The sequence below is a fragment of the Dasypus novemcinctus genome, chromosome 22 (assembly GCF_030445035.2).
Source record: "Dasypus novemcinctus isolate mDasNov1 chromosome 22, mDasNov1.1.hap2, whole genome shotgun sequence".
Taxonomy (NCBI): Eukaryota; Metazoa; Chordata; class Mammalia; order Cingulata; family Dasypodidae; genus Dasypus; species Dasypus novemcinctus.
In genome coordinates this window covers 2,554,202-2,561,697 of record NC_080694.1, presented here as the reverse complement: position 1 = coordinate 2,561,697, position 7,496 = coordinate 2,554,202, and the positions used below count along the sequence as shown (strand labels likewise).

At 40.7% G+C, this 7,496-nt stretch overlaps 1 pseudogene; it reads right to left on the bottom strand.

Annotated features, from left to right (window-relative positions):
- Window positions 1–812: 812 nt before the first annotated feature.
- Window positions 813–5,943, bottom strand: LOC101444546 (1-acyl-sn-glycerol-3-phosphate acyltransferase epsilon pseudogene; annotated as a pseudogene).
- Window positions 5,944–7,496: the final 1,553 nt, after the last annotated feature.

The following is a 7,496-nucleotide window of genomic DNA, read 5'->3' as shown; positions in this document are numbered from 1 at the left end:
TTGAAAGGCTCCTACTACCTCAAATGTCTCTGGACTCAGTGTCCAATAGAGTTCACACTGATTATTTTGAGACAGATATATATACATAACCTAAAATAACAGGAACCCTTAATGTTAAGCACTTATGGCACAGATGTTGCAAAGCACTAAGAGCACAGCGAAAACCTTCAAAATGCTGGCCAATTTAAAATTCTGCAATAATGAATTAGAGTCACAATTTTAACTTAAACTTAATTCTCATTTTATACATTTTTTTGTGTAAAGGGTGTGCAAATTAAGCTGTTTCAATAAATTAGAAATGTTCATTCTTCTGCAAATATAAAATGAAATCAGCTAATAACAGAATACAGTAAAAACATGCTCTAAATATAGAGTTTCCTTCACATGAACACTGCTTACCACCCCTTTCCTCAAACAGCTTGATACTTAAATACAATTTCTTTGATTGACTTGGAGAAACTAAGCAAAAAGCAGAATATTACATAGTTGCAAGATACTAAATGCTTATTGATAAGAGTTTGGGACCAGTCAAGTTGCAGAAAATATTGAAAATAACAAACACAGTGAAATATACTGCAAAGTATAGCATAAACTCCATTTAGTTTTTACCTTTCCAGCAATTTCAGTTATAAAACTTGTAAGACCATATGCTTGGCTGCATAAAGGCCTTAGTCACAAATTCTATTTTATCCAAAGTTCAATCAACAAGGCTTTTATTTACACTTACTAAATTCAGGAACAATTTGAAGTAACGTGCAGCCACCAAAACCAGACAATGTAGCACTTTCCAGTGAAAGGAGACCGCTCCTTGTTCATGCTTTAACGCTAACCCATAAGCAGCCAGCGACGGTTCCATAGATCCATGTTTTCACATAGAGTTTCCTTCCAGCCTCTGTCATAAGCATGCTAGCAGTCAAACCACTTAAGAGCAACAATGATAGTAAAGTCTTCTTGAGACTTAGTTTGGAATTAACACTGTTCCCAGGAAATTTGTTTCTTCTTTCTGGATCTAGTGAATCATAGAATTCTATAAGCAACTTATCTTTTATTTCAAAACGTTCATGAAGCCATCTTCTCATATATGCTTGTTCTTCTGGTACATCTTTTTTGTCTATACGATCAACGTGAATATGAATTTTTGGACATTCTTTGCAGAGAAATTCAGTCATGGACAGTACTTTTCGCTGTCCTTTACTATCCACAGTCCCTTCATAAGCCACTGTAACATCATAAATTGCATCTAAATAATTCTTCATGGACTCAAAAGCAACATGAGTTGCCTTTACTCTTGGTGTGAGCACATGTTTCAATACTGCAAGGCCTTCTTGAGCAGCAAATGTTTGACTAGCTGAAATGACTTTTGTTAGTTCCGGATTATACCTTGTTCCCTCGGGAAAAATCACAAGATACATTGGAGTTCCTGCTTTCATGTGGCTCTGCAGCTTGTTTCGCATTTCTTTTTCATTAAATTTGGCACTTCGCTTTACATAGATTCCTCCATGCTGAGAAAAATAACACCGTACGGCGGAAGCCACTTCAGCCGGTCCTTCAGCACGTAGCGCACGTGGCCCAGCGCGTTCTGTCTGATGGCCAAGATGTCAGCAACGATCCAGTCAACTGTGCTTTGATGATTTGGTAAATATATTATATTTTTTTATTTTTTGGCAAATCCCCATATAGCAATATCTGCACGCCGGTGTAGTTCTCGAAGAAGAAGAGCACCGTGCTCTGGTAGGCGCAGTAGAGGCGGGCGTCGAGCGCGCTGGGGCAGCGCGCGGGCAGCAGGCGGGACAGCAGGCGCCAGGCGCCCAGGCCAGCACGCAGGTGGGCGCCGAGCCCGGCAGCACGGCGGCGGCAGCACGCGGCGCAGCGAGGACGCGAGCAGCACCAGCGACAGCAGCACCGTCCCGCCTGGCCCGCGGCCCCGCGCCCCAGCCGCACCTGCGCCGCGGGCGCGGGCGGGCAGCGCCCCGGGCCCTGGGCCGGGCGAGGAGGCGGCGGTGGCGCGGAGGGGAGGGGACGCCGCTGCCGGCCCGGCTCCGGCAGCTCCGCGGCGGCTACACTGCGTGGCCCTCGCCGCTCGCCATAGCTCCCCTGTCGGGGGCCAAAACAGAATATTTATAAGCAAAAATATCCTTCAGGAATGTGATGGTTAATTTCATGGGCCAATTTTCTAAGTTATTGGGTCCAGTTGTTGGGCTCAACACTAGTTTACTTGTTACTTTGACGGTTTGTTGTAGACAGGATTTGCATTTCAATCAGTTAATTGCATCCATAATCAAAGAAAGGTTGTGTTTTGTAGTCTGGGGTAATCTCATGCAATCAGTTTGAGGTCTTACAAGAGATAACTGAGGGGTTTATCTCTGCCTCAACATCAATGCTGTCTCTTGCTGGAACTTCCAGTCATGCATTTTCCCCTGGGGCTTTCAGACTAAGGACTTCAAAGTCACCTTTATTAGAAAATCCAGATAGGAGTTTGCTCTGTGAAGCTCAGACCTCCAGCCCCCTGGTTGGTTCTGTTACTATGGAGTATTCTGACTAATATTGGAATGAAGTGAAATTGATGTGGGCTATGGGTGGAAGGCTCTTTGTCTCTTCAGAGATAACCTAAGCTGAAGGCTGAGGGTGTGGAACGGTAAGAGCTGCAGTCCTGCCCTTAGGGACAATGGCAACAGGCTCCAGTCCCAGGAAACAGTTTAACAATGCAAGGGCTATAAACTTTAAGTATTTAGGGGAAATGCAAAAACCAAATATGCTAAAAGCTTACCTAGAATATCTGGAGTCCATGCTAAAAGCTTACCTAAGATGTGGAAGATATATATGCTAATTGAAGCCTATTGAGAACTGAAACAAAGGGACCATTTGGCCTTTCCTCTCTGTATAAAAGACGTTTGAAAATCTTGTTCAGGGCTCGGGATTCAAACAGAAAGCTCCCGAGTCCGGCCGTCAATAAACCATTTTTCCTTCTCAAAATCATTCCTGATTCCTGGCCTCTCTATACTCAAATAATTGAACTTCTCTCAAATTCTACAACAAAATAAAGGTACTGTCAGATAAATTAAAATAGAAGAATTCTTTGCCAACACACTGATAACATAATAGTTAATAAAGGTATTCAAACAGAGAGTAAATGAAACTATAAGGAATCCTGGAATACCTTTAATGAAAGAAAAGCAAAAAAATCCTATTTCTGTGTTCATATAACAGATTTTTCTTTCTTGATTCCTTTACTATATTTTGGATGTTGGAGAAAAATATATATAGTAACATTAAATGTATATATTAGGATATAAAGTTAAATTTAATGATATAATATTCCATGTAAAGAAACTAGAAAAGATGAGGGGAAAAAAATCCAAACTTGGAAATTAAGAAAATAATAAGTATAAGAAATCAATAAAATTGAAGGCAGAAACACAATTGAAGGAAGGATTGTGTAAAGACAGTTCAGTAAAAAATCTCCAGGAGTCAATCCCTCCATCAAAATAATTATTGAACTTGCAGGGGCATAAATATGATATAGCCTGTGCATAAATTTAAAATTGTTTCCAAGCATACCTAGTCCCTAAAAGTCCAAATAAGTAATATAGGCCCTACAGTCTTTGAATGTTCAGAAAGGATGTAAGGCTGAAGGTGTATTCAAGGTTGCATCCAGATGGAATGTGGAAGATATGCTAAATCCAAGCTGTGGAAGATATGCTAAATCCAAGCTGGCTTGCAATGTGGGGAATATGCAACTCACCTGGAGGAAATAACCTATCTGATACTAAGATCAAACACTGAAGAAACTAACCAAAGGTCTGTTTGCATACCATCACCCTTTGTTTCCCTAATCTTAAATCTCTGTATAAAAGAGACCAAAAAATGCTATTCGGGGCTCTGTTATTATTAGGACAAGAGTCCTCCGAGTCCGGTAGGTGGAAATAAACCAACTTCCTTCTCAGAGTTCTCTTGTCCTGGCCTTCAATACCACGCACACCCCACTTCTCTACGACACTGAAACAATTATTATTGTTATTATTGATTATTTTATTTATGAGTGTCCCTTAGAGAGACCAAGTATCTCTATATTATTCTTTGAAAATTATCACATCTTTAATAGATGCTTAATTAATACTGAGTGATAAAAGTGGAAGCCTTTACACATATTGCTTCTTCTTCCTGATGTGGGCTATTGGTGGGAGGCTCTTTGTCTCTTCAGAGATAACCTAAGATGTCTGACTTGTGGGTGTGAGACAGTAAGAGGCTGCACTCCTGTCCTTGGTGACCACGGCAACGACTCCAGTCCCAGGAAACAGTTTAACAATGCAAGGTCTATAAACTTTAAGTATTCAGGGGAAATGCAAACAAAATATGCTAAAAGCTTATCTAGAATGTATGAAGTCCATGCTAAAAGCTTACCTAAGATGTGGAAGATATATATGCTAATTCAAGCCTTTTGAGAAATGAAACAAAGGGACCATTTAACCTTACCTTTCTGTATTGAAGGAACTCAAAAGTCTTGTTTGGGGCTCAGGATTGAAATAGAAAGCTCCTGAGTCCAGCCGGCCATCAATAAACCATTTTTTCCTTCTCAAAATCATTCCTGAGTCCTGGCCTCTCTGTACGCAAATAATTAAACCTCTCTTAAATTGTACAACATTCTTAAACCAATTATTCCTTAAATCTGCTTTTTTTTAAGTGGTAGCACTCCCCCTCCTATTTTGTTCATTCCTAAATCTTGAGGGACTTGGGATGATGTCCACTCTGACTTCTTCAGACTCAGAGGGACATATATATTATGGGACAGAAGAATGGAATTCTTTTGCTTATAGTTGAAGATACTCTTTGCTTTTGGGATAGGGTTGGTACATCACCATCATTTTATTAACTGTCTGAGGAAGACCCAAAGAACTTGTGTGTAAGAGTTGGCTGCATATCTGTTGGTTTTCAGAGCTCACTGGCATGGGTACTATCCAAAAGCTTTACATTTCTGAGAAATATATCTAACAGGTAAATTGAAAATTATAGGTTTAAATAAAAGAAGTAGAAGAATCATGATTAGGAAATTTATGAATGATTATAACTCTGTTATATTGGGAACATAGCATGTCATAGGAATCAACTATTTTTAGCTTAGTCTAGAGAAACAATGGGCAGCACCCAGGGAGGCACAGGAAGAAGAGGCTGCTAAATAGCAGTAAATACCAGTGGCTTCCAGTCTTTTTGCAATGGCAAAAATACAAAATGCCCTATCTGCCATCCTCATGGCAGGTAGCACTGGGAACTGCAGCTCTGGCTCCTTGCACAGGTTGCCAGAGTGAGGGTGTGACATAAAGACCAAGTCCTCCAAGTTCTGAGCTGTGCTGTCTGATTGGTGATCACCGCTTTGAAGATTGCTGGGGTCTTCTCTGAGGGTGACTATTGTTTCAACCCTGTTCAAGTAAAGGTGTCAGAGGAACCCAAGGCAGTAAACTTCCTCAGAACTATAATGAACAGTTAAAGGACTACAGTAACTGGGCAAGTGCTAAAGCAAGAAAACACAGCTTCAAAAAATAGAAGGAGCTTATGGCCTCCTTGCTGTTCCTTCCCCAGTGTGAGGTGTGTCAGCTTTTCCTCCATTGTGGACTGTTGGAGATTTGGACCCGAAGGGTATTGGGAATGAAAGAAAGAGAAAAGGGAGAGTGGAAGAAAGAAAGAAGAAAGAAAAAAGAAAGAGAGAGAGAGAGAGAGCTGGAATCAGGGGGTCTGCAAGTAGAGACCCATCAGACAACATTATTGTTTACAAGGGGCTCTCTATAAACCCCAGTCAATGTGACAACAAGCAGCAACATGCAGTTAACTATCGGCATTACTCAGTCTAAGGAATTTAAAAAAATCTTACCTCAAGGTACAAAGTCTAAGTGTTCTATTTACTACAAAATGTATGTGCTCATCTTTTCTTTCAGCCTGTAACAGCTTCATCTTGTTTGCTGGGAACTCTTAATTACTGCATTCCTTAGGTTGCAAGTGTAGCCATGGAGACAGCACGTCTCTCTTTTTGAGACCACTGTGCCTCAGTTTCCAACAGTAGGCCCCTGACCTTGTTCCAGAGGGAGAAGTGTGGACCCTGTGCACATACTACGGTGTGTTTAGTTTGCTGAAAGAAGCTGGGTGCAATATACCAGAAGTGCATTCGCTTTACAATGGAAATTTAGTAGGTTAAAAGATTACAATTTAGAGGCTGTGAAAATGTCCAAATCAAGGCATCATTAGAGATGCTATTTCACTAAAGAGTAGTCTGCTGGTGAGCCTGGACCCCTGCCATGTGGCAAGGCACAGTGACAGCTCTGCTGTTCTCTGCCTTCCCCTCCAGGCTCACTTTCTCCTAAAGCTCAGCTATGGGCATCAAGCACATGGCAGGGCCAACTGGTCTCTCTCCTCTCCTCCAGCCTCATTGCTTCAGCTTTTTGCTCTCTGTGGGCCTTATCTCTCAGCTTCTTGGGATCTTTTCCATGCCTCTGTCCTCTGCTGATTCCAGGCCCCTGCATCCAGGACATCTCTCTCTGTCAGTGTTGCTTATTTCCTATGTCTGCATGTTTTATTCCTCCCTTTATAAAGGACTTCAGTGAGAGGATTAAGACCCACCCTGGGTCCTACAATCTAATCAAAGGTACTTAACTGAAGGAATCTAATCAACAGCTCCCTTAACTGTATCTAATAAAAAGGTCCTATCAACAGTGTGTTTACAGGCAGTGGGTTTGCTTTAAGAACAAGATTTTCTGGGGTCTACCAACCAATCACACCAGCACAGGCTGCATGTTTGTCAGTGCCAATATAAAATGGAAGCCTGAGGGACTAAACTGGGGAACTTATCAGACTCATGCTCCTATCATTTGTCCTGAAAGCAGATAAAATGCTTGTAGACAGCTGGGACAATGAGAAAAAGACAAAGTGCCCTGAGCAAAGCACTACCTGTATTAAGTCATACAAAGAACACCCAGAAGGAGGTGAAAGTCTATTTCAAAGGCAGTAGAGAGGAAGTTCATTCAAATTCCTGTAAACAGTCAATTTTGGAATTCCAAGGCTGATAGCATTGAAAAAGAGATATCAGAACTAAATTACCAATGTGGGGCATTAAGGACTCAGATCGTTAAAGAAAAATAAGGAAATTATGTTAAGAAATATAAACAAAAACTGGATAAGTTAGATGAAATGAAACAATTACTACAAAACTATACACTAACAAAATTCACTGAAGTTTAAATAAATACAACGAAGAGGCCCTTAACTGTAAAGAAATTGAATTTGTAGCTACTAACCCTCAGGAAAGGACTTTTCCTGGTCCAGATAAATTCACTGGCAGATTCTACCAAATACATAAAGACTTAAAGAAGAATCATTTCTAAAGAATCATTTCCTGAGGACGGCATTCCCAATAACAAACTGAATACAGGCAGGAGTAGAAAAGTAAATTATCAAAAGTAACTTTCATAAACATAGATACAAAAATTCTTGCCAAAATATTAACTTAATCC